The following is a 25,512-nucleotide window of genomic DNA, read 5'->3' on the forward strand; positions in this document are numbered from 1 at the left end:
ACAGATGTTCTTGATGCATAGTACATAAGAACTGCTCTGGCCTTAGATAGATGCAACACCTGTACAACACACTGCTCACCAAACCTTTTGTATGTTTGTAAAGGGTCGTTTCCCTAGTTTGGAGGGACGTTTGGTGTAGCAGTATAAATATCCTCCTACCTCTTTTTGTGTTAGTGGGTCTCTCGACGGTGACAGGGAGATGTCCGAACCTGAGTCACCTCGTATAGAATCGGACTCCGATAGCTCACCCTCCTCCTGCACTCGAGGACGATCCTTCGCCACCTGGGAGGCCGAAGGGCTTTTGGCCGTCGTGCGAGCTGCTTGAACTTGTTCGTCGACGGAAGGTGCAGAAAATATCGACGATGAAGTGCCAGGTTGAGGGATCTGCGTATCCAGACGCTGCAGGAGCTTCTGAAGTGTATTAAGCACATCCAGAGACAAAACCGTCTGGGGGTCAGCAACGTCGAGGATAGAGGGACCACACCCCCACTCGCACTCGTCGTCGACGTATTGGAAGGCCGTAGGCCCAGGTCCGACGGCTGCATAACCATGTCACCTTCTCCTTCCACCGACGACCCCGGCAAGGCCCTGTCTTGCAGCAGGACCTCAGGGGGGGCCGGTTCACAGACCTCTGGCTGCCAGACCATAAATTGAGTCTCCGTCGACGAAGGAATCCCCACCGCTGCTGCCTGAATAGTAAATCGGCATTGTCAGCGATACCGGGGTCGACGAGCCAGTCTGACTTCGTAGCCGATTTCGTTGCCGACTTCCCTGCTGAAGCATCTCGACTCACGGAAGACCTAGGACGGTCCCCTGAGGAGGATTTTGATGCCGCTTGCCTCTCCGTCTTGGAGGATGAGGAGGAGGAGGACTTTTTGTGTGATGAGGAAGACCCAGCATGCTTTCCCACATGCTTGTCCGCAGGGCATTTTTCGACAGGCCTCGCCTTCTTCGCCTTCTTCGAAGGAGGTTCCGACTTGCTCTTGGAGGCCGTGGAGCCAACTTCTGATGCCGGATAGGCAACCGCTCCGTCGTTAAGCCAGTCGACCAACCTTCTTTTCCGATCTTTAAGGGTTTTTTGGGAGAAACCCTGGCATATCTTGCATGTATCCGCCGTGTGGTGCGGGTGGAGACAGTAGATACAATCCATGTGGGCATCACCTTCATAGACTTTTTTGAGACCACATGTCGCACAAGGACGGAATAAAGCTTTTCCGGACATATTTTCTTCAGAACGGAATTTCGCCGAAGCGAAAACACAACCTAACTTCAATTAGCAGTAATCGCGAGGATCCCACTACTTTGAAAGACGGTTGAAATCTGAGGGAGCGCGGGTCCTGTATTTATATCATGGCGTCCGGACGGCGCGGGCACGCATGATACAAAACGAGGTGGATAGGACGCATAAGCGTCGAAAAAGTTTTCCTACGGGAAAGGGTCTATACAATGTACCGGGGATTCCCAGCCTGACGACGGGGAATATTCTAAGCATGTGAATTCATGAAAGATCCAATGCTGGAGAAGTGGTACTTGCAAAGTAAGACAGGAGCATTAATGTGTGTGATGGGTTCCCAAGAGTTTTCCGATGAAGGGTAGCCCTTCCATTTAACCAAATATTCCAGCCTGCCTCTATGATACCTGGAGTCACAGAGTTGGGCGACTTCATATTCCGCCCGAGTAGAACCCTGAGGAATCGTGGCCTGTCTAACATGACGTGCCCAAGTGTCAGCATGAAATGACTTGAGTTGAGAGGCATGGAAAACAGGGTGGACCCTTTTGAGGTTGTTGGGTAATTTCAAGCAAAAAGCCATAGGGTTGATCTTCTGTATGATCTCGTATGGCCCTAGATACTTGGGAGATAGCTTGGAGGGATGTACCCAACGAGGTAAATATCTAGTGGAGAGCATGACCCTGGTACCCACATCCCATCCTGGTACAGGTCTACGGTGTTTGTTGGCTTGAATGCAATATTGAGCTTGGGCTGACTTAAGGCCTTCCTCTACCTTCTTGTGTGTCTCTCTAAGGAGGGAGAGGGAAGAATCTACCGATGGTACGCTAGTAGAGAGGCCCGAGACAGGAAGAATGGAGCGAGGGTGAAAACCATAAGTACCAAAAAAAGGACTAAACACCAGAGTGGTATGTGTGGAGTTATTGTAGGAGAATTCAGCTAGAGGGAGTAGCGTGCACCAGTTGTCCTGTTGGGAGTTCATGAAGCACCTTAAGTACTGTTCCAGGGTTCCGTTCAGGCGTTCGGTTTGCCCATTGGATTGCGGATGGAATCCAGAGGTGAGAGCTCTTTCGATACCTAGTCTGACACACAGTGCCTTCCAGAACCGGGAGGTGTACTGACTACCCCGGTCTGAAATATCTTGTTAGGCATACCGTGTAACCAGAATATGTCTTGGAGGAACACTTCCGCCATCTTGGCTGCAGTGGGAACACCAGGCAATGGGGAGAAGTGAGCCAATTTGGTAAATGAATCCACTACCACCATGACACAGGTGCATCCTTGAGACGGGGGCAAATCCATTATAAAATCCGTAGAGATCGTGCTCCAAGGACCCTTAGGTACAGCACTTGGTTCCAGTAGACCAATTGGTCGTTGACGGGATGACTTAGTCCGCAGACAGACGATACATGACTGAACGTACCGATCTACATCCCTTCTCATCGTATGCCAGTAGAAATGTCTTTGAAAGTATTCGAGAGTGCCAGCCACTCCCCTGTGTCCTGCAAGTTTGGAGTCATGACACCAGGCAAGTGCCGTCTTGCGGAAAGCTGGTGTGGGTAGATAGAGTTTTCCTCCGACAAGGTAAAGGCCGTTTCTGATTTCATAGGCCAAATCCTTAGCATGTCTTTCCACTTCAAAGTGACCTCCAGAGTCCTCCTGTACCTGCTTAAGGAATTTAGAAATAATTCCGATAGTCCTGGACTGGGGAAACATCCGTTCAAGAGGCGTATCTGTCTCTGGCAGGTAATCACACCGGCGGGAGAGAGAATCGGCTACAACATTCATCTTGCCGGGGATGTAGGTTATGTGGAATTCGAATTGAGCGAAGAAGTGAGCCCATCGGGCCTGTCGAGTGTTGTAGCACTCGAACTGTTTGAGAACCTGCAAGTTCTTATGATCGGTCCGAATGGTGAACGGGAACCTTCCTCCTTGAAGCAGATGGTGCCATTCTACACAGGCCGCCTTCATGGCCAGCAGCTCTCGCTCTATGACCGAGTAGTTCCTTTGACTGGTGTTTAGGGTCTTTGAGAAATAAGCCACCGGATGTTCTGTACCCTGGATTTCTTGAAGAAGCACAGCCCCTATTGCGGCTGATGAAGCGTCCGTCTCTAGAACTAGGGTAGATGTTGGTTTGGTTGTTGTAGGATGGGTGCAGAACAGAAGGCTTCCTTAAGATTCCCAAAACTGTCTTCCGCCTCTGCTGACCATTTGAATGGAGTTGCAGGCTTCTTTAAAAGAGAGGTGATGGGTAGTATCTTTTGAGAGAAATTAGGGATAAATCTCCGGGAGAAGTTTGCTAGCCCCAGGAATTTCTGTATCTCTTTGACTGAGGTGGGTGAAGGCCATTCAATGATGGAAGACACTTTGTTAGGATCCATGGAGATACCGTGGTCGGACAGAATGTATCCTAGATAAGGAATGGAGGAGGCTGAAAATACACATTTGGCGAGTTTAACAGACAAATGATTTCTCTGGAGCCTTCTGAATACTTCCCTGACATTTTCCACATGGTCTTCAGGAGTGCGAGAGTAGATCAGAATGTCATCTAAGTATACCAATGTGGTTTGGCACAGGAGATCGGAGAATAGTCTGTCCATAAACCGTTGGAATACCGACGGGGCGTTTACCAACCCGAACGACATTACCTGGTATTCGAAAAGCCCGAAAGGAGTCCGGAATGCTGTCTTCCATTCGTCTCCTTTCTGCACCCGGAGTAGGTGATAAGCATTCCTCAGGTCGAGTTTGGTGAAGATGGTAGCACCCTGTACAGCTTGTAGGATATCGGTGATCAATGGCATAGGATACCGGTCTTTTATGGTAACCTTGGTTAGACCGCGATAATCTATACACGGCCTCAACTCCTTTGAATCCTTTTTAGAGATGAAGAACAAGGATGCCCCTGCAGGGGACTTTGAAGGCCTTATGAGCCCGTTTTCCATGTTGCTGTCCAAATACGTTCGGAGGTATTGTTTTTCTTCCAAAGAAAGTGGAAACGTCCTACCGAAGGGTACCAGTGCACCTGGGGTGAGATCAATGCAACAGTCTTCAGGCCGGTGCGGAGGGAGCTCGAGGGGTATCTTTTCAGTTGCCACCTCATTGAACTCCTTCAGATAGTGTGGGAGACAGTGTACTGTTCTGACCTTGCAGCTATTTGTGGTCTTGACGGTCTCAAATCTTGGTTCTGGCAAGCGTTCCGATTTGCATAGTGAGGACTGAAAACTAAGTACGTTTCTAGACCAGTCAATACTGGGGTTGTGTCTGCGTAGCCAACAGATACCCAGGATTAGGGGGAAGTGAGCAGCCCTGATGATATCGAATGTGATACTTTCGATATGTTGTTGGATGGACAAAGTAAGTGCTTCTGTGGTGTGAGTGATCAAACCCGAGCTCAAAGCTTCGCCATCAACCCCTTCCACCTTTTGATCTTCTCGTTTGGCTATCCTTTTCACTCCATGTCATTCTGCCCAATGGGTATCCATGAAGTTCCCTGCTGCTCCACAGTCGAGTAGGGCTAAAGAGGTTACTTCTTTGGGGCCCACTCTGAGAGAAACTGTGAGCACCATCAACCGGGAGTCCTCAGACGTTTCAGTAGAGGATACAGAAAGAGGCGCACAGGGACTAAGAGCAGCCCCTCGGTAATGCGTCCCAATGTTTACCGAGGGCGAGCGTTTCCCGACCTTCTGGGCGGTACTTCCGGACAATCTCTTAATAGATGTGAGGAAGACCCGCAGTACATACACAGGGAACCCTCCCTGCGCCGTTTCCTTTCTTCAGGTGTGAGCGGGGCTCTGGTGGTTCCGATCTGCATAGGTTCTTCCTTAGCGGTCCGTTGGAAGGGCACTGATGCGGGTGAGTGAGTCTCCAAGAGAGGGAGTACACTTAACCTGGTCTTCTTCTTTTCTTGACGTCTTTCCGTCATTCTGAAGTCAATTCGGAGGGCACCTGTCAGGAGTTCGGCAAAAGACACCGGTCTTTCTATCCGGGCTAGTTCGTCCTTCAATTCCTCCGTTAAACCTCGCCGAAATATGGCATACTGGGCCTGTTCCTGCCAACCTGCCTTAGCTGCCACCTGTTTGAAAGCAGTGATGTATGTCAGTAGATCAGAATTCCCCTGACGGAAGTCAAGGAGGTCCTCCGAGGCCAAGTAGGTACTCTCTGTTCGCAGAAAGGTTTGTTGAATCAGAGCCTTAAAGGCATTGTAGTCCTGTAAAACCGGGTCTGGCTGGTTTATTAGAGGGGTAGCCCAAGCCAGGGCATTCCCGGTCATGTGGGTGATCATAAACCCCACCTTGGCGTGGTCTGAGTCAAAGGTCTGAGGGCGAAAGGAAAAATGAAGATTGCATGCGTCCAGGAACTCCTTAACCTTTTTACGGGAACCATCGAACTTCCCTGATACTAGGGGAAGTGGAGGTAAATCGGTTAAAGGTCTTTCCCTGTCCGTCAGATGTTGTTGTAGGGTGGCGTTAGCTGTCTTAAGGTTCTGCATCTCCAAATTTAGACTTTGTACAGTGGCTACGAGTTCTTGTACCTGCTGTGGGGTGGCCATCTCTTTTTGGCGTCGCAAACTGTCACCGGGGTCGGTGATATCTTCGTCCGACAGTGTAGATTCTGAGATCTCCCCCGACTCCTCACCTTCTTCTTCCTTCCAAGAACCCTTCTTTTCCTTTCTTCGTGATCGCACCTTTTTTTATGTAGATAGGGACAACCCCGGGAGGAAGATACCGTGCCCCCCAAGAAGAGAGACCAAGGGGCCCCTCCCCGGGATCGACCAGGAGGGGAAAAAGCCCTTAGGCACAAAAAAACCCTGTGTTATCGTTGGGTGCCTTGGAGGAGTGGAACCAGGAATCCTTGAAGGGTGAGAGCTGGTGGAAAGTGTCTGGAGGCAACATGTGGGAGTGAACCCCCCCTGGACACAGGCAGTCCAGTAAGCGGTCCGAAGATCTGGTACACAAGGCTAGAAGAGGAAGTAACAAAACGGTAAGCAAAGGCAGTCCAGGGGAACAGGCCGGAGTCTGGTACACGGAAGGTCACAGCAAAACTATTCGGGAGGTAGGCGAGAGCAAATCCAATGGACAAGGCAGGGAACTGGTACACGGAAGGTACGGAGCAGAGCGAGAGGAAGTAGGAAACAGAAGGACGGAGCAAGCGGAACAGACAAGAGGAAGAAAGGCGGTAAGTGAAGATGGGAAGGAGGGAGCGTAAGCAAGTTGGAAGGAGGGCAGAGGAGGCGGGCGAGTGAAACAAAGACAAGGGAGCGAGAGAAAGGCAGACAGAACCAGCGGAAGGACGAAGGAAGAACAGCGGGGGAAGCCGGACTGGGCGCGAGGACCCGACCGGCGGGAAAGGCGAGTAAACCAGGAAGAGAGCAACAGGTAGCAAGCAACTAAGGGCTAACGGACGAAACTGGAAGCGTTGCGACGCATCCGTGACCCGGAAGTGGCTGGTTAAAACACCAGGCCGCGGAGCGCCCAACCAATGGGAACAGAAGGAAAGTGAAACCAGGAAACAGGGGGCGTGGTCGAAAGCCGCTGGCGGACGGGACTAAGTTACGCATCGCCAGTGGCTCCATAGACGACAGGAACTCGCCGGCATGACACTATCTGAGTAGATAGTGACCCGTGTTCTTTCACTCTCTCTAAGGGCTAGTATCAGGGCCACTAGTTCTGCTGCTTGGGCCGAATATTGGGGAGGCAGTTTAACGCATCTTACTGCTTCACTTGTCCAGTTCTCTCTGAATCTTACCACCGGTGCCCCTGTTCTTCTCACCCCATCACTTTGGTTAATTGTGAATGACCCGTCAATGTACAGTACGTCTCCCCCTCAAGTGCATCTTCCTCTACTTTACGCGTTTCTGAGTAGTATTTGTTCAATCATGGACATATTCTCCTTCAACTTCTTCTGCCAAAAAATGTGGTGGGTTAACATTCTTGCATCTTACTATTTTTAGTTCTGGACGTGAGAGGCTGATTTCATACCATGTTGCTCTCTGTGTTGTCAGTGTGCTCTTTGGCTTGTGCAGGATAACAGAGGGCATGCTCCACATAAAGCGTCGTGGAACATCCCATTGTTATTGATGATGCTTTTTCTACAGCAAAAGCTGCAGAAGCCAAGTGTTGTTCGCACGGAAAATGACCCGTCATCACTGGGTTTAATTGCCTGCTGTAGTATGCAATTGGTTTGTGGCCCATGCTTGTCTTTTGTGTCAGTACCTCTTTCATTACCACCCTATCAGAGTGTGAGAATATAAAAAAACTCCTTCTTATAATCAGGGGTACTCAGGACCGGTGCTGTTGATATCGCCTCCTTTAATTCATTAAATGCATCTGTCATTTCCAGTATCCACCTTAGCGTCTTCTCTCCCCTTTGCGCTTCCCTGAGGGCTGTAAGAAAGGGGCCTGTGTATGTACTGTAATCAAACACCCATGACCTGCAATAGTTGTAACTCTCTTATCGTCTGTGGTTGAGGTTTGTTTAATATCGTTTGTGCCCTCTGTGGTGCTATGTGCCTGCCCTTTTGGGATATCAATTGGCCGATGTACAGAACCTCCTCCTGGCAGTATTGCAATTTTCCTTATATCGTTTCTCCGCTAATATACTGAGCATTTTAACTTAACTGAGTCCTTCCTGCACTCAGCTTTCCGTTGTGCTGCAGATAAGAATGTTGTCTACATATTGTAGTATCATACTCCCTGTCTCAATGTTGCTTAGGTCCATCTAGATTACTCTGTTAAAGATAGAAAGTGACTCGCAGTACCCTTAGGGCAACCACAAGTGTTTCTATTTTCTGTTGCGGTACATGAAGCCTGTTAAATCCTGTGAATATGGGAGCAGTGGTATCGAGAAAAAGGCATTTTTGAGGTCAATCACGGTAAACTGTGTAGCCTCAAATAGAATTCCTCTGAGTATCATGGCATGGTTTGCTGCCACTGGATACTCTTCTTCTACAATGTTGTTGAGTGGTCTCAAATCTTGTATGAGACACCATGAGCCCCTGTTTGCCTTGCGGACGGGGTACACTGCAGTATTGCAAGGTGATTCTGATGGGACCAGGATGCCTCTTTCAATGAGGGCACTTATCGTCTCATAAATGCCCTCTTCTGCTTCCTTCGACAGTGGGTATTGTCTAACCCTGGGCAGAATTGCTCTTTTCTTCAGTTTTATTTTCACTCCCCCTATGCTTTTTATGCACCCTACATCATAGGGACTTTTTGTCCATAATGAAGTTGGTACCTTTGCTAAGTCCTCCTCGCAGAAGGGGGCGGTGCTGAGAGGGGTGCTTCTAATGCCATTGCCATTTTTTGGGCCACCTCTCCATATGTTAATCGTAGCCAAAGGTACACACTCATTCCCAACATCATCTCACTTGTTCCCTTTTCTTGTGAGAAGAGTTCCTCATCAGATATCTCCGTCAATCTACATCCATCTGATAGTGCTATTACTGCCCTCCATGCCTTTCCTTCATCGTCTAGGGCATGTACAGCAATCCAATCTTCCCGTGCCACTATCCCTTCAATGTCTATTGACACAAATGTCCCTTCCTTGTCATCTGTGGGCATCTCTGGCCTGAAAAGGTACGCACCTGGTCTTCTCCATACTTTCCCTGCTATTCCTGGTATCCATGCCAATGCCAGGTCTGTCCCGTACTGAAATACTTCTGGGTCTACAGGCTCCCGCCTCTGCACGTTTTTTCCACAGTATGCCTGGAGTATTTGCTTTGCCGTGAGCATGGGTATGCCTGGTGTGGAGCACACTATACCCTTGTCAGTGAATGAGATGGTCATGTTCAGTCTGCTCATTATGTCTCGGCCCAGGATGTTTACTGGTGCATGTTTCGGGTACAGTAAGGGTAGTGATAAGTCATGATCTCCTATGGATAAGGGGATGTTATCAGTAAATGGTACCACTTCTCGAGCCCCAGAAAATCCTTGCGTGTGTTCATGGCATCACATTACAATGTGTATTTCCCCTCAGGTATGCATGACCTGGTTGCCTGTGTGTCGACCAGGAAGGAAAAGGTTTTGTCACCTATCGCCACCTTTATGCAAGGTTCCTCTGCAGGGTTAGGTGTTACCTAAGACACAACAAGGCAGTCTGTGGGCTGTCCTATTGCGGGTATAGGGAGTGTCCATTGCCAGTGTAGGGGTTGTGCCCCATTATCGTTACCCCTCCCATTCTTGTCACTGGCACCACCGCTGTCGTGTCCATTGGTTGTTGTAAGCAGTCTTGTAATTGTGTTAGTTGTTGTGCTATCTGTGCTCTTTGTTATTGTTGCTGCTGTAGTGCTTGCTGTTGCTGTGGCTGTAATGTCCCTTGTACTGTTTGGCGTTGTGTCAGTGGCTGGGGTATGCCTTGCTGTTGCACCCTGGGTGGTTGTCCTGCCTGCTGATAATACCCATTCTGGCCCCATTGGTAGCTTTGTTGCCCTTGCTCACCCCACCCTTTTTGTGCTGCTCTGTATCTGCATGTGCGGGAGATGTGACCTACTAGTCTGCATGTCCAACATTGGGGCGGTTATCGCGCTTGCCATGGAAATCCTCCTCCTCTCTCTCCTTGGCCTTGCCATCCCTGCTGTGTGTTACCCCGGAACCCTCCTCCTTGGGAAGTGTGCTTGTGGCCCAAATCCCCGCCCCCTACTTCTCCCTCCCCTGCCTCTAAAGTTTTGCCAGTAACCGCCCATACCCATGTACCCCCCCCCCTTGGTGGTTGGTACTGCTGGGCTGTGTTATATCGTGGCAGTTGTTTTTGTGGTTGGGACACTGCTGTCTGAGTTGGTGGTGCAGGGCTTGTTATTAGTGCTCCCTCTAAGGCGTATTTTGACAATTTCTTCTGCCCTAATTTAGCTTTGTCCGCTTTTCTATCCTTTCTATCTTGCCGCAGGAACAAGCCCAGGATGAAGACTTTTCTGCTGCTGTGGAGAGCCCCACCCCCAGAGTTTGGGTGAGGGCCCTCTGCAGCAGCAGTGAGCCATAGTGTCCCCAAAGTTGGGGTGAATGTCCTTCTGCAGCAGTGAGTCTTGGCTCCAGAGGTACAACGCAAGCCCTTACAGAGCAGCAGTAGTTAGTCCTGTCACCCGAAGGGCGGTGCAGGTCCCTATGCTGCAGTGAGTCAAGCGGCCAGAGGTTCAGTGTAAGCCCTTCTGTGGTGAGTCATTTGGCCAGAGGTGCAGCGCAAGTCCCTTCTCCACCAGTAGAGTGCAAGCCCTTCTGCAGCCGGTGCAGTGTATCCTGTTTTTAGGTGTAGGGTGCGAGCACTACGGCAGCAGTAGCGAGGCCTAACACCAGAGGTAGAGTGCAAGCCCTTCTGCAGCAGCAGATCATGTGGCCAGAGGTGCAGTGCAAGTCCCTTCTCCACCAGTAGAGTGCAAGCCCTTCTGCAGCAGCAGATCATGTGGCCAGAGGTGCAGTGCAAGTCCCTTCTCCACCAGTAGAGTGCAAACCCTTCAGCAGCAGCAGGTCATATGGCCAGAGGTGCATCACAAGTCCCTTCTCCACCAGTAGAGTGCAAGCCCTTCTGCAGCCGGTGCAGTGTATCCTGTCTCCAGGCGTAGGGTGCAAGCTCTACTGCTGCAGTGAGTCAAGCAGCCAGAGGTTTCGCGTAAGTCCTTCTGTGGCGAGTCATTTGGCCAGAGGTGCAGAGCAAGTCCCTTCTCCCCAGTAGAGTGAAAGCCCTTCTAAAGCAGGTGCAGTGTATCCTGTCTCCAGGTGTAGGGCGCAAGCTCTACCGCAGCAGTTGCGAGGCCTAACGCCAGAGGTAGAGTGCAAGCCCTTCTGCAGCAGCAGATCATGTGGCCAGAGGTGCAGCACAAGTTGCTTCTCCACCAGTAGAGTGCAAGCACTTCTGCAGCAGGTGCAGTGTATGCTGTCTCCAGGTATAGGGTGCATGCCCTACTGCAGTAGCAGGTCATGTGGCCAGAGGTGCAGCACAAGTTCCTTCTCCCCAGTAGAGTGCAAGCCCTTCTGCAGCAAGTGTATTGTATGCGGTCTCCAGGGGTAGGGTGCAAGCTCTACTGCAGCAGTAGTGAGGCCTAACGCCAGAGGTAGAGTGCAAGCCCTTCTGCAGCAGCAGGTCGTGTGGCCAGAGGTGCAGTGCAAGTCCTCTCCTCTGCTGTAGAATACAAGCCCTTCTGCAGCAGCCAGGGGTCCTAACTCCAAAGGTGCAGTTCAGCAGAAGCAGCGAGGCCTGCAGCCATGTGAAGATTGGTTGTGGGTGTTCAGAAGTGGTAAGTGGTGTCCGGGGGTGGTAGGGGCAGCAGTGACTGAATTCTCCCTGCTGTAAAAATGAGGGCGGGTGGCTCACTTACTAAAATAAGGGCGCTGTATTGTTGGGGGGAGAGGGGGGCAGAGCTAGTAGCGACCTGTGAGAAGGAATTTGGGGGCGAGGGGGAAATATGTTGCTTGCTGTCGTTTTGCTGAAGGAGTAGCAGGGCGCAGTTGGCGGTGAGCAGAAAGGCGCGTCCGGAGGGGAGTGATCGCTTTTGGGTGCGAGGAGGGGGGGGGGGGGGCTCGCTCTGGTGAGGCGGGAGCAGAAGTACATGAGTCGAGGGAAGGCAAGGTTGTAGAAGGAAGGTGCAGTGGTGTATGGTGAGTAAAGAACGGGGGGGGGAGCAAAGTTGGTAGTGAGCAGAGTTACTCACGAGGGGGAATGGGTGTGCAGCGAGAGGGGGGCAGAGCCGCTGTGTTAGGAAGAGGAGGAGGAGGAGGAGGGAGCAGGCAGTCAGAGCTGGAGCGGACACACCCAGGCGCTCCTGGCTGCCACAGTCCCAGCCCCTGTTACAAGAGCCCAGCCCAGGGAGCAGAGCCGGGCATTCAGCTCACGTCTGCAGAGACCGAGAGCGGACCGGACCAGGGAGCCCCCTCGGAATGGCCGCCTAGGAGCCCGGACCCCCCAGAAGGACAGGTAAGGACGTCACCTGCGCTACCGCACGGACTCGTGTGTCCGAGCTGGACTTTGGAAAGTGCCCCTGCGGTTGGCAGACAGTTATGGAAACTTTCTCTGGGGTCGGTACTAGCCCCCCCCGGTCGTCGGCTCGTTTATTGGTGGTAGTGCGCCGTGTTTTCCCTGCGTGGCTAGCGATCCAAATGGGGCCCTGGTTAGGGGCGCCGCCCGAGAAGGGTGGGGCAGCATGGGAGCACTCTCTGTCCCACAGACTCCCACTTGGCGCGCCGTGCAGGTGTGCGCCACGGTCCTACCCCCCACATGTAAACGCTAATGGTGCCACCTGTGGGAGCCCGGAGAGTTCATAACCACAGTACTCGCCGAGAGAAAGTTGATCGTTAAGGTCGCAGCTGTTCAGTGGGTAACTTGGTACGAAGGCGGGCAGGGGCTGCCACACACTACGACATGCACAAACAGCACCGTCCACACCCTGCTGCCAGCGGAGAGGCGTGTGGCGAATGGAGTCTGGAGCGAGGTGTGTGTGTGTGTGTGGCATGGAACCTGGAGCGAGGTGTGTGTGGCATGGAGTCTGGAGCGAGGTGTGTGTGGCATGGAGTCTGGAGCGAGGTGTGTGTGGCATGGAGTCTGGAGCGAGTGTGTGGCATGGAGTCTGGAGCGAGGTGTGTGTGTGGCATGGAGTCTGGAGCGAGGTGTGTGTGTGGCATGGAACCTGGAGCGAGTGTGTGGCATGGAGTCTGGAGCGAGGTGTGTGTGTGGCATGGAGTCTGGAGCGAGGTGTGTGTGTGGCATGGAACCTGGAGCGAGGTGTGTGTGTGTGGAGACTTGGCTGGCGAGAGCTGTGTTCCTCCCATAGAGTTTGGAGACGCGTGATGAGTTTCTGGAGTTGTGCGTGGGATGTCTATGGAGGGAGGGGTGCTGTTTAAGTAATATCCTAACGCAGGGGCGCTGAATGCGCAGGGCTGTGTGCTCTGGTTTGGGCGGGGACTTTCTCTGGGAAATGGTATATTTCAGGGGAAGGTTGCAGCAGGGAGTTCCTATAAGTTGTATCTTTGTGGAGGGGGGGGGGGGAGTCTTGCGATCCACGTTATTTTCTTGTGTGCCCTGGTGGGTGTCATTTGGGGAGGGGCTCGAAAGAGAGATGTTTATATCTGTGATGTCATCATTTTGGGGTGTGGATTCTTTAAGGGCGTGACGTAGTTTTGTTTTTCGTTCTGGGGGATTTTATTGCTGTGGTATCGGGAACCACCGCAGACGACCCCTCCCCCCTTTTGTTGCTGTTTGTTTTCATGACAGTTTCCGCGCTAGGGCTGCGGCGCAGGGTCTTGGGGGGGGGGGGGGGGGGGGGGGGGGGGCGCGCCTAGAGTTTGCAGGCTCGGTCTTATTTGCCGAACACTCCTCCCTTTCACAACAAACTTCTGAGTTCTTGGCTGGAAGCTGCGAACTGGATACAGCTCTGGGAGGGGCCCGGTCCGGCCCACATTCCTGGGGTGGGGGCAGGCGGGGCTGAAATCTAGACGCTACTCTGGAGCCGCTGGGCGGCTAAGATTGCTCGGTGGGTTAGTGCGCAGATTTCATGCAGCCTTCTGTCCGCTCGAGTTCCGCGATGATAGTTATTCCAAACTCTGAGAAGCGACACAAAGTGTCGTGCGTTACTGGAAGACACCCCCCGCCAGAGGTGACTAGTGAAGGGGTGACAGTGGAATGTGTGTGAGGTTTTGGCAGACATACACGTGCACATGTTGGTGGGGTGCAGACCCGCACCGCTCCCTCCCGGGTCTTTACAGTGTATGTAGCATTTATGCATGCCATTTATTTAGAAAGTGGCCTCTCCCGCCCCCTCCGCGCACCCCGGAGCTGCCTTGGCTCTAATGTCTTACAGGCCTCCTCCGCTGTGAGCGAGGCCTGCTCTCCGTGTGTTCCCTGGTCCTGTGAGCCTGGAGCTGCTTTCCTCTTGCCCCGCGCCTGTCCCGCTGGTCGGGGTCCCCCATTTCCCTGGCTTTGGGCTTAGACTCGCCTCAGTGTCCCCCCCCCCTTCTCCAGTTGTGCAATGCCTTGCAGATTTCTCTGGGAGGCTGGGTGGGGCTCGGCAGGCCTCAGGAATGCTCGGCTTGGAAACAGTGACTAATTGAAAGCAGACTTCAAGCAAAAGGCAGAAATGTGCAGGGTTCGGCTGTGGCCAGCTGCGGCCCAGGGGGAGGGAGAGAGTGAGCGGCCATAAGGGGGGGGGGGTAGTAGGAGCCTGCTGCTGACGGTACCCCAGTGAGGGTCCCCTTCCCAACCTCCGTGGTGACACCCCTCCTGTCCTGCCCCTGAGATAACGCGCCGCTATGTGGCTCCCTCGCTGCGTGTTATCTATCCGCAGGCGGGTCTTGCACACTTCTTTCTGCCACTTCCTTCAAGTCTTGTGGTCGCTGTGTTCCCCGCGGGAGGAGGGCTTTAGAAACCCCACGTCTTCGATGGCAGCTAGGGCGACGCCTTGACTCATGTTCGGTGGGCTGCTTGTACCCCGCAGTTCTTAACGTGCGGCACATTCGTGGTCCATGGTCTGGCATGCGAACACGGGGCATGGTGGTGTGTTTGTGTGCCAAGACAGGGGTGCGTTCGTTAGTCATGATCCGCGTGCATCGGTCACATGCCAGGACGTGCCTTTGTGATGTGGTGCACATGCGGTGGTTGTTCATCGGGCTGTGCTTGGCCACAGCGTGGCGGCACCGCAGCGAGTTTACCACTGTACAGGGGGCCGACATTCCTGGGAGCTATGGTACCCCTTCTAGCCAGCGAGTGCCTGCTGGTTTTACACCAACAACTTCCAGGCGCTGCTTTTGACTCCCCAGGCCAACTGGTGCCCCACAGAAATACCCCTGCGAAATGTGGGACGGCGGATGATGAAGGAGCTATGTAGGGGATATTGAAAGCCCAATGGGTCGCATATCCCGGACAACGTGAACGTTTGCATGGAATGCTGGCCTTGGGTGTGCGGCATGGTGTGCGCTTGTTCTCCAGAGCTTGTTCCTGGGGTCCTGGGTGATGCCTGGTACCGGTTTTTTAAATGGGCCGGACCAACCCGGCCCTCAGTACCTGCACTTCTCAATGCGTGAAAGGGAGTACAGGTACTCTACTATGTTGCGAGGTGAAAATGAAAGCTTTTCATTCCACTTTATGGGACTTAAAGGACTAAGGTTCTGCAGCCTTTGCTGGGGAAAGCGGCGCCCCTCCCTCCTCCTCCTCCACCACCCGCAGTGCCCATGATGTCTCTTCAGGGCCCACCCTGCAGAGCAAAAGAGAGACAAGCCTGCATCTACTGCGCCCTCACGCACTAGGCGCAGACACACTGCTTCTCCAAGTGGAGTTCATCTTTTACTTGCTGGAGCAGGAATTCCTTGTAATTAGCAGCGCCTTGGAGTGGTGCTGGGAAGTTTTCGCCTGAAAACTTGCACACAGCTCCAGTTACCCACCATTATTGGGCAATGAAAGCGAGCAAGAATAAGACCCCGCCTTCTAAAGCTTAGTTTACAGCGATTATCTCCTAGTTTAACACGCAAAAACGAAAGTCTCATTCACTCTAGATATTCAAACTTTCTTAACACAATGCAAAACAACAAACTGGAGGTTTGGTGTAAGCATCTCAGATGCATTGCTTTAGCCAAGTGTGTGCTCCGTGGCACCTCATTTAATCTCACTGGGCATTACCTGCACACAGGGTGTCCCTAAAAGGGACCAGTGCCCAGGGTTCCACCTCGCCGCGCCGGAATGGTCGGCTTCGTCGCTTGGGGAGTACCCCACTTAAAGCGCCGCTGATTCCCATGAGCTGCTTTTGCTCCTGCTCATCCGATCCTAATTTCCAGCCCTGCCTACACCATGCCTTGGTGTGTTCGTCATGTGCCACGCCGTGTCCATGTTCTGTGTGGTATTTAGTCGCCATGGGCCACAGCATATTTACGAATGTCTGTAGCGTATTAATGGGGAAGGACTTGTTTTTGTCGTGGTCGGGGGTGTGTTTGTAGTATGGCTTCCATGCTTCAGGGCATGTGGCATTGTGTGTGCCCGCGACCTGGCGTCATGTTGTGTAACACGGACCGGTATTATCGTGCCATGAAGCCTAACGCAAAGTGCTATGCGGCGTGTGCCCCGTTATCTTCTACAGGGAGGTGTTTGTGCCTCAGCATCCTTCATACGCTGCACTGTGTGTGCCCCCGGCTGCCTTGGCATGTTTATTTATAGCTCCGAGAGGATACGGCCACACCGCAGCCCAGCAGTGACGTTAAGAGCTGCCCGTTTCCTGGTGTGGGGGATGGGAGATGCCGGATGTGAGCTCCCTCAGCCTCGTGCCGGGGCCACCCATGCTACCTGGCACACGTGTGCAGGCTCCTTTTCCTTCTACATGCTGAAAAGTCTGATACGCCTTCCTGTCCTAGAGAGGCGATGGCACAGGGGCACTGGAAACATCGATGAAGTAACCACAGACGGGCTCATCATAAGGGAGGGGCAGAGAAGGCAGGTTGCGGGGGCGGGGCTTATTCAGATCCCTCAGGCTGCTTGAGAGGGGCATGCCCATCAAACTAGCATATGAGGCTCACCCTTGCACAGGTGTGCCGAGCTCCAGATGTCATCCCAACACGTTTACACTCGATGTAAAACTCTCCTGGCAACCCTTTGCCACAGACCTGTTGCATGGGAAGCTCCCCACCCCAAGTTGGGCACTGAATCGTTTGCCATGCCCATGGGAGCCCTGTCTCTGTCGGAGGTCTGCGTGCCATTCCGCTCCATCATTATATTTACATGTGCCCCTGCCTTTATTTCATCACAATGAGGGGAAGGCCCACACCAGACCATGCCCGAGTGGGTGCCCTCCATGCTAGGCCTAGAAACTTTGATGCCACAGCTTCGGGTGACTCCCCTGGCAGAGGTTTTTTAGCATGTACTCTGCAACAGAGCTGTGGGCCGCAGGGGTTGAAATTAAGCCTCAATGAGCAGGAGTTAAAGACCGCTCCTGGGTGCCGGGCATCAACCCTTAGGCAGAAGCTACCGCTGGCGAACCAGGAATCAGTAGCCAGCGCACCACAAATCTAAATTCCACAGGAGAGACACACTTGCATTTTACCCGTTATGCAGAGGTGTAGTCAGGATTGCCCAACAAGCGGGGACTGAAACTCATTGCGCTAGGCCCACCGCAGTGACAGTAACGCCCACACAGCAGAGGTGTAAGGGTAGGGCCTGAGTGGGCAAGGCCCACCCAAAACCTGTAAACTCCCTCTCATCAGAGGTGGGGGCATTTACAGATGGTAATGTCACTGTGGTGGGCCCAACTACATTCGCTTCAGTCCCCACTTGTTAGACAATCCTGGCTACCCTTGTGCCAGACAGCGCTGCTGAGTGGGCATTTACACATTTTGGGTGGGCCCTGCCCGCTCTGGCCCTACCCTGTCTACGCCGCTGCCGTTATGTATGGTCTATTATATTTACATGGGTACTTGATGTCTCCTTATTCTTCTTTAACCTTCACACACAAACAGTTAAAAAAATAAAATAAAAAAATAATCTAAGTTAATGCAACATTTGCGTGTTTGTAAGGCACCAGTTGGCCTGGTAAGTCAAAAGTAGCTCGTGGTATCTCTTTGTTTCAAGCTAACCAGGCTCTTCCAAGCTAGAAGGAGCTGAATAGCTCCCAGCAATTTCTAACCCTGGACCCGTGTCTGTGCCCTCTGAGATGCGCTTGAAGACCCACTGGGTTGGCAGCCATATCCTTGAGTAGTGCTCACCTGATGCTGAACACAGTATCTTGGACCCTCTCTGTGTATGGTGGAGTTTTGGAGCCCAGTTCTGGCCACAATGTATAAGAGCTACCACTAAAATGTGTGTGTTGCCACTGGGCTCAGAAACAGCCCCTCGTCACTGGGCAAATAATATTTGCCTGTTGGCAGGGTGCACCTTTCCTTGGCAGAGGTCTGTAGTTCTGCTCTTTTATCAGTGAGATTTGAGGCCCCGTTGAGACTCTCCTGTGAGACACTCTGAGGCAGGATCACCCCCTATTCTATGTCCTTCATTGTCCAGGAAGCCTCTTTTTCTTTTTTTCTTTGCTGCTTACCAGTGTGCTACCGGTTGGTGCCCCCACCTTTTTATCATTAAGGCACATTCGGGAACCCGCTGTTCCATATTGTACCTTAGGTCTGAAACTGGATCTCCCTGTCCACGCTCTATAAACCATCACAAATACCCCGGCCCGGCTCCCTAGCTTGCTGCCAAACTTGCCACCTCTGGCAGCACGCACCCCTCCAGGAGCTAGGCCACAGCAAGGGTTGAATTCAAACTTGCAGGTAAGGAGAAGACCAGGAGACTGTCCTCCCACTGTGCCCTGCATGTTGGAATACCATCATCGGTAGATTATGACTGCCTCAATGCTCCTGCAGTCCACAGAAGACCTTGCTTTTAAGCAAATTCTTAGGTGTCATTTTGGACAACTGTCCCTGGATTACTGCTGCCCTGAGATGGTAACTATGCCCGTCTTGTTCTCTCTAAATACAAAAAAGGTAGCAGACTCCCCTCTCTAGATGGAACATGGCGTGATAACCTGTTCTGTGTTTTTTCCCCACTTTGAGAGTCTGCAGCCATCGCTTTTTGCTCACTGTACTTTTCACAAAAGAGGAACAACCATTTGCATATCAGTCTTTGTCCCTACACATCGTTCCATTGCACCCAACCCGGTCTGCGCTTTATAACAAACAAATAAAATGTTAATGTGTGTAATGTGGGATCACATCTTGGTGCCTGTGTATCGAGGCCCTTCAGTAATCGCTCCCAAGTCTCCCACCCACCTTGTAAACATGCAACACATGGGCTGCTCCAGGGTTGGAGTCTGCGCCCCACTTCTGAATTAAACCCTGATGTGATGCAGGATGTTGCGTGTCAGAGTTAATAAAGAGGAGCTCCGTGCCAGCACGGGTGCAGAATCCCGCTAACCACACTTGCGTCTCGTATGGTCATTCCAGTGTCTCCGGTCATGGGGAGATAGCCTCTCAACAACTGGTGACGAGGGTGGGCACGGAACGGTCTGCTGCACTGGCTCACCATAATCGCATCGGAGAAAACGCAATCGTGCGACGCCCCAGTCCGAGTGTAGAAAACAGAAGGTTGCTCCCAGTGGGGCAGGAGGATCGGCTCCAGTGACGCTTGGGCCCAGGTGAGACATCGGTCGAGAGGCTGGAGATGTTTTTTGATATGATCAAGGAAACCAAAGAGAGGGCTATGAAGGCTATGCCACATTTCTACGCGGGCAGCAAAGTCCACCAATTCTTTAAGACTCTGCAGACCTGAGACAACTCGTACAAGGAGGCCAAGGGTGCCCTTCAGACAGATTGTCCACAGGGACTACAAACATTTCAGCTGGACATGCATACCATGGCCGTCTCCGAGGCCTTGCGATGTCCTGTCACCTTCACAATGAAGCAGACGAAATCAGGGCACAGATAATACAACATTGCACTTCCATGGCTCTAAGACGCCAGATTCTCAAGGAACCTGAGATATCGCTACAGCGAATTCTGGAGCTTGGTCACACCCAGGTGCTGTCCACTGCCAGGGCTGCGCAGATGGAAGAAGCATCCAGAAGGGGGAGAGCTGAGTCAGTGCATGCAGTAGTGGCGAGGGGGGTCATCAAAACTGAGGGAACGCTTCCACAGGTCAGCAAAACAAAGTCTGCAGAAGCAGACCGATGGTCCGCAAAAGACATGTGATGCAATGTGGAGGTGCGGCACAACATGAACAAGCCTGCCCAGCAGCAGGTTTCGCGTGTGGATGCTGCGGAAAACACAATCACTTGGTTGGCACTAGCCAATTGCCCAGTCAGCACAGCGCCCCGAACCGCCGCAGCGCCAGCGACACATTGCAGCACTGGAGGACAAAGTCAGTCCTGTCCAGGCTGGAGGGTGCTGTGGACATTGAGAAAGCATTCTTCGTTGCAGCCATATGCTTGGGTGGTCTGGGACAATGGAGGAAGCCATGGTGCTCTGTCTCCATTATGGACATTGACATGCCCATTTTGATTGGCACTGGACCATCAGTAAATGTTATACCCGCTGCTCAATTCCAATGCCTCTAAACCGAAGTTGCAACCTCGGAGGATTCCTATTTTCATGTATGGGGGGCTTGTCACTTATACCACTCGCAGTGCTTTCCAGACGAGAATACAGCATGAGCAAAGAAGAAGTCGAGGTGACGTTCTATGTGACCCCAGTGGAAAAAGACACCCTGTTGAGCTTGGGCTTGTGTAGTTTGCATTCCAAGTGTACCACAGGGATATACAAGTTGCAGTGCCTCTTCAAAGGGGTCATGTGCCTGAAAGACCACGAACCTCACCTACACGTTGATAAGTCTGTGCAGCCAGTGGCCCTGCGCCACTGATGCATACCATTTCACTGACGACAGAAGGCGAAGGAAGAAATTGCAAAATTTGAGGCAGACATAATTGAGCAGGTGGTGGGTCCTACGCCCTGGGTATCATCCATAGTGATGGAAAATAAGCCCAAATGCCCAGAGGAAGTGAGGCTATGTGTGGACATGAGGCAGCCCAACAAAGCCATTCACAGCGGATGACGCTCAACGCCCGATCTTGATGACATCTTGGCAGATGTGCAGGGTGTTTTGTACTCTAGACCTCAATGCCGGATACCACCAGGACCCGCTGCATGTCGACTTGACACATAACAACCTTCTTGTTGCATGTGGGACTATTTTGCTACAAGCGTCTTAGTTTTGGAGGATCCTCTGCAGCAGAAGTGTTCCAGCACACCAAGGTGCTCCCAATATTCTCCCAATCAAACAATAATACGTTATTTTTATAGAGTTTTTAACAGCAGTGTTGGAGAGGATTGCCCAGCACAGGCTTAACACTGAACAGACAGAAGAGCTGCTTAATGCAATCAAGATGTGAAATTGATTTTTTTGTTTTTGTGTTCAACGGGGGCTGTCCCCTGACTTGCATATGATCGAGGGCATCACAAATGCAGCCTCCCCATCAGAAGCTTTCTGGGGATGGTGAATTTCTGTGGCAGGTTCATCCCCCAACCTAGTCACACGCCAAGAACCTCTACAAATTCTTACCAACAAGGATCACGACTGGTGCTGGGGCCATGCGGACCAACAAGGATCACGACTGGTGCTGGGGCCATGCGGAACAAGAAGCATTCCGTGCCACCAAGGAAGCGTTGGTGGTCGACACTACCATGGCGTACCTTGATCTGACAAACCCCACCAAGATAGCTGCGGATGTCAGTCCAATGGGTCTTGGCACAGTACTGCTACAGGTCAATGGCCAAGGAGAAAGGAGGCTGGTGGCCTGCGCCAGCAAGGCATTGACCCCTATTGTGCGCTGCTACTCTCAAATCGAGAAGGAGGCCCTGGCGGTCTTGTGGGGGTGCAAGCACTTTCACATATGCATTTAGGGTCATACAGTGACTGTGTTCTCTGACCACAAACCGCTAATATCAATGGGGAGGTCAGCCCTCCGATCTGACTCGAGAGATGGTTGCTCCAGCTGCAGGAATATGGGGTCACGCTGCTGTTCAGGGCCTGAGGGGAAAATTTGGCCAGCTGACTATTTGTCAAATCATCCCGTGGAAAAGGAGGGTCACATCAACTCTGACGATGAAGACACTGAAGAACTTGTGGTGATGGTCACCAGAGTAACCGTACCCAAGTTCATGTCACTGACTGATATCGCTGTTGCTACGTGCCAGGATGCAGGACTGTAGAATCTGATAAGTCAGCTACAGGTGGGGCAATGGAGAGGATTCATGTTTGAGATACAGCACAGAACGCCAGAGGTGCAGGCTGTTATTACAAGGCCAATAGAATGAAAAAAGCGAGCGGTCCATGGGGAAAGAAGCAGTGCTATTGCATGGAATGCAGATGGTCATTCCGGTGGAGCTGCAGTGTCACATACACAGCCTGGTGCAGATAGGACAGCAAGGGGTGAGCAAAATGAAGGCCCACCTCTGTGAGAAGTTATGTTTCCCGGACATGGAAGGAAAAGTGGCTTAGGCCATCAACGGTTGTGGTGTCTTGCCGTCAGACCACCAGTAAAGAAACCACCAATTGTTTCCCCGGAGCGAGTGCTGGTACAGTGGCGGGTGCTCAGCCTCGACACTGGCACCATATTGCAGTTGAAGCACTTTCTAGTTGTGCTGGATGAGTTCTCGCAGTATCCGATGGTGCAATTCGTTGAGTTCACGGCAGCAGGGGTAATCAAACCGATAATTGAAGAAATGTTCACAGCAAATGAGTTCCGGAATCCGTGAGGTCTGACAACAGATCTCCATTCCAGAGTAAGGACATTACCAGGTTTCTGAGCGTCTATGGTGTTTCTCATTGATGCATCACATCCTGTTGGCCATGAGCGAATGGAGATGTGGCAAAGTGTATGCAGGTGCTCATTAAGGCTTCCCGCAACACAGTTGACAAGATGGCATATCGCCAGTGGCGTCGCTAGGGGGGTGCTGGGGGGACCAGCCCCCCCCCTGTGAAACTCTGTGCCCCCCCTTGTACCCCCCCACCTAAGACGAGCAATGACCATGTTCTCCTCCTACTTTTGTCTGTGCCCCCCTACTTTTGTCTTTGGCCCCCTCTGTGCCCCTCCTAAATTTGATTGCTGGCGACGCCACTGCATATCGCACAACGTCCCACGCCACAACGGGTGTTGCACTGGTGGTGGCGTTCCTAGGGCGCAAGATGAGGTCGCCCATCCTGGAAGATGACAGTCCCAGATCCAGTGGAGTTGAGAGAAGCACAGGAAAACTGGTGCTAGCCGGAGCACGTCCTCTGACTCCTAAGCTTTACCTGCCCCATGACACAGCCCTCTGGACAGTAGCCGACAAACAAGGATCAATGGATACCGCTGTGCGAGGTCCAGAGTCGCTGACCAGGAATTGCAGCTGGTTTAGGTGTCTTAAAGAGACACTAGGCATAAGCAGTGGACAAACTGAGGCCAGAGCCACCCTGCAGCAAGGAACTAACACAACGGGGTATCAGGACGGTGGCGAACAGCCCCTAGAGCAAGTCGACCAAGGTCAGCCTGTGGCACATGAGCCATGGGAGGGGATCACCTCGATACCCCCCCCCCAGAGGGTGGAGCGGTTGGAAGGTATGATGTGACGCAGGATGTCACCAATGCCCACTGAAGGCCCGTGGCACTGAGTTTATAAAGAGGATCTCTGCACGCGCACAGAGTCCCACTAACCACACTTTTGTGTGGTCATATTGGTGTCTCTGGTGATCCGGCGACACCCCTTCACTTTAACATGCTCTGATGTGCTTTGAGGGTCACATTGTGCACCAGCTGTGGCTTGGATGCCAGGTGACTATTTTTGTGTGTCCCTCTGAAATAGTTTAGGGCGCGCTGTGCATACTCTCTTGTATACAAGTGCTTTGGTGGCCCATCCTGGACGGCCTGACTGTGCCTTATTTGTCAGCGAGGAATCGGTGTCCACCCACCCAGCTCCTTAATTGGTGTGTGCCGGGTCCAGTCAGTCAATTCTAAAGTAAGGCGCTCCCGTAGGGATTCGTCTAGCAGGCACTCGCTACACGCTCCTAACAAAACACAAACAGGCACATTCTCCTGAATGCGACTGTCGTGTGCAGCTCTCCCTGTGCCGCCGCAAGTCGATGCCACCTCCCTCCCTCCCACAGCTGAGTCCACAGAGCCGAACGCCCCCACGGCTGCCGTGTATTGGGCCTCTCTCGTATCGCACCTTTCGGGAGCGGCCGTAAACATGAGTGGGCCGTGGCTGCCCGACTGCCTGCCTGCCCGCCTGCCTGCCTGCAGCTGGCTGCTGTGGGAAGGAAGCTGCTGCGTTGCGCTTTCCCCTGCTGCGGCCCACTCTGTGCTGGGCGTGGCAGCGTGCACCGCCCGCGCCCCTCATGCCATGATTCACACCGTGGGCTGCCAGGAGGGCCCTGCCACGCGGCCTTGCCAGTGCTGCGTCGCCCTCGGCCGTGCTTCTGGGTCGAACCGAGTGGTGGAGGGGAGGTAGAAAGAAGACGCACGCCTTTCTGCCCGGCCTGCAGAGGTCGCCACCGGCTGCCAGGCGCACACCTAGGACTCGATGTGCGCGGGCCTTGCAGGCGTACAGGCCGCACCCCGTCACAGTATTTACTACACCTAGTTGCCCACATTGTTGCACGTATGTATCTGCCTCGGAGTCCAGGAGCGTAAGAAAACATTTCGTCGCCGGAAGCGAGAGCACGCTCACACCACTTGGCCTGCCAGAAACAGGAAAACATAAACGAAACATTTGACAAACTGGTATCATCACAGTAAGTGGCCTGACCTGGTCTGTGAACGCTGTTCTATATCATATGTGACCTTTCATGAAAAGGAGAGGCGGCAGCCGCCATGTTTCCAGCGTTTAAGGGCGGCCACTCGGGTGTACCGACTGCTCCAGCTGGTAAAGTCTTGGAGCTCTACAGAGACGACCATTGGCCGCGTGTTTGCATTGTGAGAAAAACCCTCTCCGCAGTGGCATGATTAGTGTGGCTGGGTTGCATAGTCACGGAGAGCCGCAGTTCTAGTAGAAACCGCTACATATTTACAATAGTTGGAGTGACGCACTTCGGGCAGCGAGCGAGCGCTGCACAGTCGCGTCAAGCAAAATACTGATGGTTGCAAATGGCACGAGACGAGAGTGAATTAAACTCACCAGAGTCTGAGCCATTATCCAATGGCAAGTAACAGAAAGGGTAAAGGAGTCCTGCCACTACCCTCCGTGTGTTCTAAAGAAGGAGGACCCTGCCCATGCGACTCCCCCTCACGGAGCCTAGGCAGATCCTAAGAACAAATCAGGAATTCTCTAAAGGGAGCAGTGTTGGCCATGATGTGCCACGCTAAAGTCCCCAGAAAAGGGCCGTGAAGGCTCTGACCTCGGGCTGCAGGTGGAGAGAGTCTGAAAGCAGGCCCTCCCGTGAGTGGCGCTCCATCCTTGGCGGGCGGCCGTGCCTTCTCTCTATCGCTTGCAATCCAACCCATGCTTGCGCAGTATCGGGCAGTCAGTCCCCTCTAGCCTACGTGTTCTCCTGCTCCTGGAGGCCTTTCCCTCCGTAGAAGGGACACTTCACCAACTCACCCAAAACAAAGCTTGTGCTTGAGCCGCTCAGCATCACTTCCGACCTGTATTTAAAAATGTTCAATTCACAAATATCCCTTTTTTTTCTAATCACATGTGGCCCATAATTGAGCATAACACATTCTATGCATTGCCTGCGGGGTGTCTTGTGTTGCAGCAGATATATTTTAAATGCATTATAAGGCACCCCGGCCTTCCTCAGCGACAGCCTCGCATCGTTCAGTCTTGCTCCGCTTGGCGCTTAGGATCGTGCTAAGATCGTTTTATCGGCTC

The 25,512-nt window shown here is 52.6% G+C and overlaps 1 protein-coding gene across 2 annotated transcripts in view; it reads left to right on the top strand.

Moving 5' to 3' along the window:
* The first annotated feature begins 11,793 nt into the window (after positions 1-11,793).
* AHNAK (AHNAK nucleoprotein) overlaps positions 11,794-25,512 on the top strand; it is a 138,583-nt gene continuing 124,864 nt past the window's right edge. Inside the window, exon 1 of one of the 2 annotated variants that reach the window (XM_069645218.1) lies at positions 11,794-11,811. The gene's annotated coding sequence lies outside the window, so the exon portion shown is untranslated. Of the gene's footprint in view, positions 11,812-11,978; positions 12,128-25,512 lie in introns of those variants that run through there. The other variant, XM_069645217.1, reaches the window with a different exon arrangement.

The sequence above is a fragment of the Ambystoma mexicanum genome, chromosome 2p (genome assembly GCF_040938575.1).
Source record: "Ambystoma mexicanum isolate Mex_15411 chromosome 2p, UKY_AmexF1_1, whole genome shotgun sequence".
Taxonomy (NCBI): Eukaryota; Metazoa; Chordata; class Amphibia; order Caudata; family Ambystomatidae; genus Ambystoma; species Ambystoma mexicanum.